Source organism: Odontesthes bonariensis, chromosome 8, assembly GCF_027942865.1.
Source record: "Odontesthes bonariensis isolate fOdoBon6 chromosome 8, fOdoBon6.hap1, whole genome shotgun sequence".
NCBI lineage: Eukaryota > Metazoa > Chordata > Actinopteri > Atheriniformes > Atherinopsidae > Odontesthes > Odontesthes bonariensis.
Genome location: NC_134513.1, coordinates 28,606,658 through 28,619,244, shown reverse-complemented (window position 1 = coordinate 28,619,244; position 12,587 = coordinate 28,606,658). Strand labels below are relative to the sequence as shown.

General features: G+C 40.9%; 4 non-coding genes across 4 annotated transcripts; all 4 read left to right on the top strand.

Moving 5' to 3' along the window:
• The first annotated feature begins 362 nt into the window (after positions 1 to 362).
• trnai-gau (transfer RNA isoleucine (anticodon GAU)) lies at positions 363 to 434 on the top strand. The gene has a single exon. It is a non-coding gene; the product is annotated as a tRNA-Ile (tRNA).
• Positions 435 to 6,482: 6,048 nt separating this feature from the next.
• trnai-gau (transfer RNA isoleucine (anticodon GAU)) lies at positions 6,483 to 6,554 on the top strand. The gene has a single exon. It is a non-coding gene; the product is annotated as a tRNA-Ile (tRNA).
• A 1,248-nt stretch (positions 6,555 to 7,802) lies between these two features.
• Positions 7,803 to 7,874, top strand: trnai-gau (transfer RNA isoleucine (anticodon GAU)). Its single transcript has one exon. It is a non-coding gene; the product is annotated as a tRNA-Ile (tRNA).
• A 1,698-nt stretch (positions 7,875 to 9,572) lies between these two features.
• trnar-ccu (transfer RNA arginine (anticodon CCU)) lies at positions 9,573 to 9,645 on the top strand. The gene has a single exon. It is a non-coding gene; the product is annotated as a tRNA-Arg (tRNA).
• Positions 9,646 to 12,587: the final 2,942 nt, after the last annotated feature.

Sequence of the window (12,587 nt, the reverse complement as noted above, 5' to 3'; positions counted from 1 at the left end):
CTCTGCTATCTATAAATTTTCAAATCAAACTCAACATATCTCATTAAAAAAACCTGGAAAAGATGATGTAACATTCAGCATAATCACAATTAACACTTGACCAACTCTTAAAACCTTTCTGCACACTCTTAATTCAAACTCGTTTGGTGTGCTCATGAGTGTTCTCCAATGTCCACTTTTCTGATATAAGTAAAAAAAATAATTATTGTCAAAAGACTGAAATCTTTCACTTTTCTTAAATGGATGAGAGGATCGTTTACCCGATTTCTTTTAGTTGTGTTTTTTATTTTGAATAGTGACGTGGATAAGGCACTGGCCTCCTAAGCCAGGGATTGTGGGTTCGAGTCCCATCTGAGGTGTGTAGCAGAGTGGCGCAGCGGAAGCGTGCTGGGCTGATAACCCAGAGGTCGATGGACCGAAACCATCCTCTGCTATGTAAAAATTTTCAAATCAAACTCAACATATCTCATTAAAAAAACCTGGAAAAGATGATGTAACATTCATAGCATCACAATTGACACTTGACCAACTCTGAAAACCTTTCTACACACTCTTAATTCAAACTCGTTTGGTGTGCACACGAGTGTCCTCCAATGTCCACTTTTCTCATATAAGTAAGAAAAAAGAATTATTGTGTCAAAAGACTGAAATCTTTCACTTTTGTTCAATGGATGAGAGGATCGTTTACCCGATTTCTTTTAGATGTGTTTTTTATTTTGAGTAGTCACGTTGATAAGGGTTAGCACCGTCGCCTCACAGCAAGAAGGTTCCAGGTTCAACACCCAGCTGGGGCCTTTCTGTGTGGAGTTTGCATGTTCTCCCCGTGTATGTGTGGGTTCTCTCCGGGTACTCCGGCTTCCTCCCACTGTCCAAAAAATCATGCATGTTAGGTTGATTGGCATCTCTAAATTGTCCTTAGGAGTGAGCGTGCATGGTTGTTTGTCTCGTATGTCTCTATGTGGCCCTGTGATGGACTGGCGGCCTGTCCAGGGTGTACCCCGCCTCTCGCCCATTGACTGCTGGGATAGGCTCCAGCCCACCCGCGACCCGATCGACGGATTCAGCGGTATAGATAATGGATGGATGGATGGACGTTGATAAGACACTGGCCTCCAAAGCCAGGGATTGTGGGTTCGAGTCCCATCTGAGGTGTGTTGTAGAGTGATGCAGCAGAAGAACCTCAGTGGCCTAATGGATAAGGCATTGGCCTCCTCAGCCAGGGATTGTGGTTTCGAGTCCCATCAGAGGTGTGTAGTAGAGTGGCGCAGCGGAAGCATGTTGGGCCCATAACCCAGAGGTCGATGGACCGAAACCATCCTCTGCTATGTATAAATTTTCAAATCAAACTCAACATATCTTATTTAAAAAAACCTGGAAAAGATGATGTAACAGTCATAGCATCACAATTGACACTTGACCAACTCTGAAAGCCTTTCTACACACTCTTAATTCAAACTAGTTTGTTGTGCACATGAGTATTCTCCAAAGTCCACTTTTCTGATATAAGTAAGAAAAAACAATTATTCTGTCAAAAGACTCAAATCTTTCACTTTTGTTAAATGGATTAGAGGATCGTTTACCCGATTTCTTTAAGTTGTGTTTTTTATTTTGAATAGTCGCGTGGATAAGGCACTGGCCTCCTAAGCCAGGGATTGTGGGTTCAAGTCCCATCTGAGGTGTGTAGCAGAGTGGCGCAGCGGAAGCGTGCTGGGCCCATAACCCAGAGGTCGATGGACCGAAACCATCCTCTGCTATGTATAAATTTTCAAATCAAACTCAACATATCTCATTATAAAAACCTGGAAAAGATGATGTAACATTCATAGCATCACAATTGACACTTGACCAAATCTGAAAGCCTTTCTACACACTCTTAATTCAAACTCGTTTGTTGTGTACACGAGTGTTCTCCAAAGTCCACTTTTCTGATATAAGTAAGAAAAAACAATTATTCTGTCAAAAGACTCAAATCTTTCACTTTTGTTAAATGGATTAGAGGATCGTTTACCCGATTTCTTTAAGTTGTGTTTTTTATTTTGAATAGTCGCGTGGATAAGGCACTGGCCTCCTAAGCCAGGGATTGTGGGTTCAAGTCCCATCTGAGGTGTGTAGCAGAGTGGCGCAGCGGAAGCGTGCTGGGCCCATAACCCAGAGGTCGATGGACCGAAACCATCCTCTGCTATGTATAAATTTTCAAATCAAACTCAACATATCTCATTAAAAAAACCTGGAAAAGATGATGTAACATTCATAGCATCACAATTGACACTTGACCAACTCTGAAAGCCTTTCTACACACTCTTAATTCAAACTCGTTTGGTGTGCACACGAGTGTCCTCCAATGTCCACTTTTCTGATATAAGTAAGAAAAAAGAATTATTGTGTCAAAAGACTGAAATCTTTCACTTTTGTTCAATGGATGAGAGGATCGTTTACCCGATTTCTTTTAGTTGTGTTTTTTATTTTGAATAGTGACGTGGATAAGGCACTGGCCTCCTAAGCCAGGGATTGTGGGTTCGAGTCCCATCTGAGGTGTGTAGCAGAGTGGCGCAGCAAAAGTGTGTTGGACCCATAACCCAGAGGTAGATGGACTGAAACCATCCTCTGCTATGTATAAATTTTCAAATCAAACTCAACATCTCTCGTTAAAAAAACCTGGAAAAGATGATGTAAAATTTAGCATAATCACAATTGACCAACTCTGAAAACCTTTCTACACACTCTTAATTCAAACTAGTTTGGTGTGCACACGAGTGTCCTCCAATGTCCACTTTTCTCATATAAGTAAGAAAAAATAATTATTGTGTCAAAAGACTGAAATCTTTCACTTTTGTTCAATGGATGAGAGGATCGTTTACCCGATTTCTTTTAGTTGTGTTTTTTATTTTGAATAGTGACATGGATAAGGCACTGGCCTCCTAAGCCAGGGATTGTGGGTTCAAGTCCCATCAGAGGTGTGTAGCAGAGTGGCGCAGCGGAAGCGTGCTGGGCCCATAACCCAGAGGTCGATGGACCGAAACCATCCTCTGCTATCTATAAATTTTCAAATCAAACTCAACATATCTCATTAAAAAAACCTGGAAAAGATGATGTAACATTCAGCATAATCACAATTAACACTTGACCAACTCTGAAAACCTTTCTACACACTCTTAATTCAAACACGTTTTGTGTGCTCATGAGTGTTCTCCAATGTCCACTTTTCTGATATAAGTAAGAAAAAAGAATTATTGTGTCAAAAGACTGAAATCTTTCACTTTTGTTCAATGGATGAGAGGATCGTTTACCCGATTTCTTTTAGTTGTGTTTTTTATTTTGAATAGTGACGTGGATAAGGCACTGGCCTCCTAAGCCAGGGATTGTGGGTTCGAGTCCCATCTGAGGTGTGTAGCAGAGTGGCGCAGCGGAAGCGTGCTGGGCCCATAACCCAGAGGTCGATGAACCGAAACCATCCTCTGCTATGTATACATTTTCAAATCAAACTCAACATCTATCACTAAAAAAACCTGGAAAAGATGTTGTAACATTCATAGCATCACAATTGACACTTGACCAACTCTGAAAACCTTTCTACACACTCTTAATTCAAACTCGTTTGGTGTGCACACGAGTGTCCTCCAATGTCCACTTTTCTGATATAAGTAAGAAAAAAGAATTATTGTGTCAAAAGACTGAAATCTTTCACTTTTGTTCAATGGATGAGAGGATTGTTTACCCGATTTCTTTTAGATGTGTTTTTTATTTTGAATAGTCACGTTGATAAGGCACTGGCCTCCTAAGCCAGGGATTGTGGGTTCAAGTCCCATCAGAGGTGTGTAGCAGAGTGGCGCAGCAGAAGCGTGCTGGGCCCATAACCCAAAGGTCGATGGACAGAAACCATTCTCTGCTACTTTATAACTTTTCAAATCAAACTCAACATCTCTCATTATAAAAACCTGGAAAAGATGATGTAACATTCATAGCATAACAATTGACACTTGACCAACTCTGAAAACCTTTCTACACACTCTTAATTCAAACTCGTTTGGTGTGCACACGAGTGTCCTCCAATGTCCTCTTTTCTGATATAAGTAAGAAAAAATAATTATTGTGTCAAAAGACTGAAATCTTTCACTTTTGATAAATGGATTAGAGGATCGTTTACCCGATTTCTTTTTATTAAGTATGTTATTTTGAATAGTCACGTGGAAAAGGCACTGGCCTCCTAAGCCAGGGATTGTGGGTTCGAGTCCCGTCTGAGGTGTGTAGCAGAGTGGCGCAGCAGAAGCATGCTGGGCCCATAACCCAAAGGTCGATGGACTGAAACCATCCTCTGCTATCTATAAATTTTCAAATCAAACTCAACATCTCTCATTATAAAAACCTGGAAAAGATGATGTAACATTCATAGCATAACAATTGACACTTGACCAACTCTGAAAACCTTTCTACACACTCTTAATTCAAACTTGTTTGGTGTGCACACGAGCGTCCTCCAATGTCCTCTTTTCTGATATAAGTAAGAAAAAATAATTATTGTGTCAAAAGACTGAAATCTTTCACTTTTGATAAATGGATTAGAGGATCGTTTACCCGATTTCTTTTTATTAAGTATGTTATTTTGAATAGTCACGTGGAAAAGGCACTGGCCTCCTAAGCCAGGGATTGTGGGTACAAATCCCATCTGAGGTGTGTAGCAGGGTGGCGCAGCGGAAGCGTGCTGGGCCCATAACCCAGAGGTCGATGGACCGAAACCATCCTCTGCTATTTTATAACTTTTCAAATCAAACTCAACATCTCTCATTATAAAAACCTGGAAAAGATGATGTAACATTCAGCATAATCACAATTAACACTTGACCAACTCTGAAAACCTTTCTACACACTCTTAATTCAAACTAGTTTGGTGTGCTCATGAGTGTTCTCCAATGTCCACTTTTCTGATATAAGTAAGAAAAAATTATTATTGTGTCAAAAGACTGAAATCTTTCACTTTTGTTAAATGGATTAGAGGATCGTTTACCCGATTTCTTTTTATTAAGTATGTTATTTTGAATAGTCACATGGATAAGGCACTGGCCTCCTAAGCCAGGGATTGTGGGTTCGAGACCCATCTGAGGTGTATAGCAGAGTGATGCAGCAGAAGAGCCTCAGAGCCCTAATGGGTAAGTCACTGGCCTCCTAAGCCAAGGATTGTGGGTTTTAGTCCTATCTGAGGTGTGTAGCAGAGCGGAGCAGCGGAGGCGTGCTGGGCCCATAACCCAGAGGTCGATGGACCGAAACCATCCTCTGCTATGTATAAATTTTCAAATCAAACTCAACATATCTCATTAAAAAAACCTGGAAAAGATGATGTAACATTCATAGCATCACAATTGACACTTGACCAACTCTGAAAGCCTTTCTACACACTCTTAATTCAAACTAGTTTGTTGTGCACATGAGTGTTCTCCAAAGTCCACTTTTCTGATATAAGTAAGAAAAAAGAATTATTGTGTCAAAAGACTGAAATCTTTCACTTTTGTTAAATGGATTAGAGGATCGTTTATCCGATTTCGTTTTATTTTGTATGTTATTTTGAATAGTCACGTGGATAAGGCACTGGCCTGCTAAGCCAGGGATTGTGGGTTCCAATCCCATCTGAGGTGTGTAGCAGAGTGGCGCGGCGGAAGCGTGCTGGGCCCATAACCCAGAGGTCGATGGACCGAAACCATCCTCTGCTATCTATAAATTTTCAAATCAAACTCAACATATCTCATTAAAAAAACCTGGAAAAGATGATGTAACATTCAGCATATTCACAATTAACACTTGACCAACTCTTAAAACCTTTCTGCACACTCTTAATTCAAACTCGTTTGGTGTGCTCATGAGTGTTCTCCAATGTCCACTTTTCTGATATAAGTAAAAAAAATAATTATTGTCAAAAGATTGAAATCTTTCACTTTTGTTAAATGGATTAGAGGATCGTTTATCCGATTTCGTTTTATTTTGTATGTTATTTTGAATAGTCACGTGGATAAGGCACTGGCCTGCTAAGCCAGGGACTGTGGGTTCCAATCCCATCTGAGGTGTGTAGCAGAGTGGCGCGGCGGAAGCGTGCTGGGCCCATAACCCAGAGGTCGATGGACCGAAACCATCCTCTGCTATCTATAAATTTTCAAATCAAACTCAACATATCTCATTAAAAAAACCTGGAAAAGATGATGTAACATTCAGCATAATCACAATTAACACTTGACCAACTCTTAAAACCTTTCTGCACACTCTTAATTCAAACTCGTTTGGTGTGCTCATGAGTGTTCTCCAATGTCCACTTTTCTGATATAAGTAAAAAAAATAATTATTGTCAAAAGACTGAAATCTTTCACTTTTCTTAAATGGATGAGAGGATCGTTTACCCGATTTCTTTTAGTTGTGTTTTTTATTTTGAATAGTGACGTGGATAAGGCACTGGCCTCCTAAGCCAGGGATTGTGGGTTCGAGTCCCATCTGAGGTGTGTAGCAGAGTGGCGCAGCGGAAGCGTGCTGGGCTGATAACCCAGAGGTCGATGGACCGAAACCATCCTCTGCTATGTATAAATTTTCAAATCAAACTCAACATATCTCATTAAAAAAACCTGGAAAAGATGATGTAACATTCATAGCATCACAATTGACACTTGACCAACTCTGAAAACCTTTCTACACACTCTTAATTCAAACTCGTTTGGTGTGCACACGAGTGTCCTCCAATGTCCACTTTTCTCATATAAGTAAGAAAAAAGAATTATTGTGTCAAAAGACTGAAATCTTTCACTTTTGTTCAATGGATGAGAGGATCGTTTACCCGATTTCTTTTAGATGTGTTTTTTATTTTGAGTAGTCACGTTGATAAGGGTTAGCACCGTCGCCTCACAGCAAGAAGGTTCCAGGTTCAACACCCAGCTGGGGCCTTTCTGTGTGGAGTTTGCATGTTCTCCCCGTGTATGTGTGGGTTCTCTCCGGGTACTCCGGCTTCCTCCCACTGTCCAAAAAATCATGCATGTTAGGTTGATTGGCATCTCTAAATTGTCCTTAGGAGTGAGCGTGCATGGTTGTTTGTCTCGTATGTCTCTATGTGGCCCTGTGATGGACTGGCGGCCTGTCCAGGGTGTACCCCGCCTCTCGCCCATTGACTGCTGGGATAGGCTCCAGCCCACCCGCGACCCGATCGACGGATTCAGCGGTATAGATAATGGATGGATGGATGGACGTTGATAAGGCACTGGCCTCCAAAGCCAGGGATTGTGGGTTCGAGTCCCATCTGAGGTGTGTTGTAGAGTGATGCAGCAGAAGAACCTCAGTGGCCTAATGGATAAGGCATTGGCCTCCTCAGCCAGGGATTGTGGTTTCGAGTCCCATCAGAGGTGTGTAGTAGAGTGGCGCAGCGGAAGCATGTTGGGCCCATAACCCAGAGGTCGATGGACCGAAACCATCCTCTGCTATGTATAAATTTTCAAATCAAACTCAACATATCTTATTTAAAAAAACCTGGAAAAGATGATGTAACAGTCATAGCATCACAATTGACACTTGACCAACTCTGAAAGCCTTTCTACACACTCTTAATTCAAACTAGTTTGTTGTGCACATGAGTATTCTCCAAAGTCCACTTTTCTGATATAAGTAAGAAAAAACAATTATTCTGTCAAAAGACTCAAATCTTTCACTTTTGTTAAATGGATTAGAGGATCGTTTACCCGATTTCTTTAAGTTGTGTTTTTTATTTTGAATAGTCGCGTGGATAAGGCACTGGCCTCCTAAGCCAGGGATTGTGGGTTCAAGTCCCATCTGAGGTGTGTAGCAGAGTGGCGCAGCGGAAGCGTGCTGGGCTGATAACCCAGAGGTCGATGGACCGAAACCATCCTCTGCTATGTATAAATTTTCAAATCAAACTCAACATATCTCATTAAAAAAACCTGGAAAAGATGATGTAACATTCATAGCATCACAATTGACACTTGACCAACTCTGAAAACCTTTCTACACACTCTTAATTCAAACTCGTTTGGTGTGCACACGAGTGTCCTCCAATGTCCACTTTTCTCATATAAGTAAGAAAAAAGAATTATTGTGTCAAAAGACTGAAATCTTTCACTTTTGTTCAATGGATGAGAGGATCGTTTACCCGATTTCTTTTAGATGTGTTTTTTATTTTGAGTAGTCACGTTGATAAGGGTTAGCACCGTCGCCTCACAGCAAGAAGGTTCCAGGTTCAACACCCAGCTGGGGCCTTTCTGTGTGGAGTTTGCATCTTCTCCCCGTGTATGTGTGGGTTCTCTCCGGGTACTCCGGCTTCCTCCCACTGTCCAAAAAATCATGCATGTTAGGTTGATTGGCATCTCTAAATTGTCCTTAGGAGTGAGCGTGCATGGTTGTTTGTCTCGTATGTCTCTATGTGGCCCTGTGATGGACTGGCGGCCTGTCCAGGGTGTACCCCGCCTCTCGCCCATTGACTGCTGAGATAGGCTCCAGCCCACCCGCGACCCGATCGACGGATTCAGCGGTATAGATAATGGATGGATGGATGGACGTTGATAAGGCACTGGCCTCCAAAGCCAGGGATTGTGGGTTCGAGTCCCATCTGAGGTGTGTTGTAGAGTGATGCAGCAGAAGAACCTCAGTGGCCTAATGGATAAGGCATTGGCCTCCTCAGCCAGGGATTGTGGTTTCGAGTCCCATCAGAGGTGTGTAGTAGAGTGGCGCAGCGGAAGCATGTTGGGCCCATAACCCAGAGGTCGATGGACCGAAACCATCCTCTGCTATGTATAAATTTTCAAATCAAACTCAACATATCTTATTTAAAAAAACCTGGAAAAGATGATGTAACAGTCATAGCATCACAATTGACACTTGACCAACTCTGAAAGCCTTTCTACACACTCTTAATTCAAACTAGTTTGTTGTGCACATGAGTATTCTCCAAAGTCCACTTTTCTGATATAAGTAAGAAAAAACAATTATTCTGTCAAAAGACTCAAATCTTTCACTTTTGTTAAATGGATTAGAGGATCGTTTACCCGATTTCTTTAAGTTGTGTTTTTTATTTTGAATAGTCGCGTGGATAAGGCACTGGCCTCCTAAGCCAGGGATTGTGGGTTCAAGTCCCATCTGAGGTGTGTAGCAGAGTGGCGCAGCGGAAGCGTGCTGGGCCCATAACCCAGAGGTCGATGGACCGAAACCATCCTCTGCTATGTATAAATTTTCAAATCAAACTCAACATATCTCATTAAAAAAACCTGGAAAAGATGATGTAACATTCATAGCATCACAATTGACACTTGACCAACTCTGAAAGCCTTTCTACACACTCTTAATTCAAACTCGTTTGGTGTGCACACGAGTGTCCTCCAATGTCCACTTTTCTGATATAAGTAAGAAAAAAGAATTATTGTGTCAAAAGACTGAAATCTTTCACTTTTGTTCAATGGATGAGAGGATCGTTTACCCGATTTCTTTTAGTTGTGTTTTTTATTTTGAATAGTGACGTGGATAAGGAAATGGCCTCCAAAGCCAGGGATTGTGGGTTCGAGTCCCATCTGAGGTGTGTTGTAGAGTGATGCAGCAGAAGAGCCTCAGTGGCCTAATGGATAAGGCACTGGCCTCCTAAGCCAGGGATTGTGGGTTCGAGTCCCATCTGAGGTGTGTAGTAGAGTGGTGCAGCAAAAGTGTGTTGGACCCATAACCCAGAGGTAGATGGACTGAAACCATCCTCTGCTATGTATAAATTTTCAAATCAAACTCAACATCTCTCGTTAAAAAAACCTGGAAAAGATGATGTAAAATTCAGCATAATCACAATTGACCAACTCTGAAAACCTTTCTACACACTCTTAATTCAAACTAGTTTGGTGTGCTCATGAGTGTTCTCCAATGTCCACTTTTCTGATATAAGTAAGAAAAAATAATTATTGTGTCAAAAGACTGAAATCTTTCACTTTTGTTCAATGGATGAGAGGATCGTTTACCCGATTTCTTTTAGTTGTGTTTTTTATTTTGAATAGTGACATGGATAAGGCACTGGCCTCCTAAGCCAGGGATTGTGGGTTCAAGTCCCATCAGAGGTGTGTAGCAGAGTGGCGCAGCGGAAGCGTGCTGGGCCCATAACCCAGAGGTCGATGGACCGAAACCATCCTCTGCTATCTATAAATTTTCAAATCAAACTCAACATATCTCATTAAAAAAACCTGGAAAAGATGATGTAACATTCAGCATAATCACAATTAACACTTGACCAACTCTGAAAACCTTTCTACACACTCTTAATTCAAACACGTTTTGTGTGCTCATGAGTGTTCTCCAATGTCCACTTTTCTGATATAAGTAAGAAAAAAGAATTATTGTGTCAAAAGACTGAAATCTTTCACTTTTGTTCAATGGATGAGAGGATCGTTTACCCGATTTCTTTTAGTTGTGTTTTTTATTTTGAATAGTGACGTGGATAAGGCACTGGCCTCCTAAGCCAGGGATTGTGGGTTCGAGTCCCATCTGAGGTGTGTAGCAGAGTGGCGCAGCAAAAGTGTGTTGGACCCATAACCCAGAGGTAGATGGACTGAAACCATCCTCTGCTATGTATAAATTTTCAAATCAAACTCAACATCTCTCGTTAAAAAAACCTGGAAAAGATGATGTAAAATTTAGCATAATCACAATTGACCAACTCTGAAAACCTTTCTACACACTCTTAATTCAAACTAGTTTGGTGTGCACACGAGTGTCCTCCAATGTCCACTTTTCTCATATAAGTAAGAAAAAATAATTATTGTGTCAAAAGACTGAAATCTTTCACTTTTGTTCAATGGATGAGAGGATCGTTTACCCGATTTCTTTTAGTTGTGTTTTTTATTTTGAATAGTGACATGGATAAGGCACTGGCCTCCTAAGCCAGGGATTGTGGGTTCAAGTCCCATCAGAGGTGTGTAGCAGAGTGGCGCAGCGGAAGCGTGCTGGGCCCATAACCCAGAGGTCGATGGACCGAAACCATCCTCTGCTATCTATAAATTTTCAAATCAAACTCAACATATCTCATTAAAAAAACCTGGAAAAGATGATGTAACATTCAGCATAATCACAATTAACACTTGACCAACTCTGAAAACCTTTCTACACACTCTTAATTCAAACACGTTTTGTGTGCTCATGAGTGTTCTCCAATGTCCACTTTTCTGATATAAGTAAGAAAAAAGAATTATTGTGTCAAAAGACTGAAATCTTTCACTTTTGTTCAATGGATGAGAGGATCGTTTACCCGATTTCTTTTAGTTGTGTTTTTTATTTTGAATAGTGACGTGGATAAGGCACTGGCCTCCTAAGCCAGGGATTGTGGGTTCGAGTCCCATCTGAGGTGTGTAGCAGAGTGGCGCAGCGGAAGCGTGCTGGGCCCATAACCCAGAGGTCGATGAACCGAAACCATCCTCTGCTATGTATACATTTTCAAATCAAACTCAACATCTATCACTAAAAAAACCTGGAAAAGATGTTGTAACATTCATAGCATCACAATTGACACTTGACCAACTCTGAAAACCTTTCTACACACTCTTAATTCAAACTCGTTTGGTGTGCACACGAGTGTCCTCCAATGTCCACTTTTCTGATATAAGTAAGAAAAAAGAATTATTGTGTCAAAAGACTGAAATCTTTCACTTTTGTTCAATGGATGAGAGGATCGTTTACCCGATTTCTTTTAGTTGTGTTTTTTATTTTGAATAGTGACGTGGATAAGGCACTGGCCTCCTAAGCCAGGGATTGTGGGTTCGAGTCCCATCTGAGGTGTGTAGTAGAGTGGCGCAGCAAAAGTGTGTTGGACCCATAACCCAGAGGTAGATGGACTGAAACCATCCTCTGCTATGTATAAATTTTCAAATCAAACTCAACATCTCTCGTTAAAAAAACCTGGAAAAGATGATGTAAAATTTAGCATAATCACAATTGACCAACTCTGAAAACCTTTCTACACACTCTTAATTCAAACTAGTTTGGTGTGCACACGAGTGTCCTCCAATGTCCACTTTTCTCATATAAGTAAGAAAAAATAATTATTGTGTCAAAAGACTGAAATCTTTCACTTTTGTTCAATGGATGAGAGGATCGTTTACCCGATTTCTTTTAGTTGTGTTTTTTATTTTGAATAGTGACATGGATAAGGCACTGGCCTCCTAAGCCAGGGATTGTGGGTTCAAGTCCCATCAGAGGTGTGTAGCAGAGTGGCGCAGCGGAAGCGTGCTGGGCCCATAACCCAGAGGTCGATGGACCGAAACCATCCTCTGCTATCTATAAATTTTCAAATCAAACTCAACATATCTCATTAAAAAAACCTGGAAAAGATGATGTAACATTCAGCATAATCACAATTAACACTTGACCAACTCTGAAAACCTTTCTACACACTCTTAATTCAAACACGTTTTGTGTGCTCATGAGTGTTCTCCAATGTCCACTTTTCTGATATAAGTAAGAAAAAAGAATTATTGTGTCAAAAGACTGAAATCTTTCACTTTTGTTCAATGGATGAGAGGATCGTTTACCCGATTTCTTTTAGTTGTGTTTTTTATTTTGAATAGTGACGTGGATAAGGCACTGGCCTC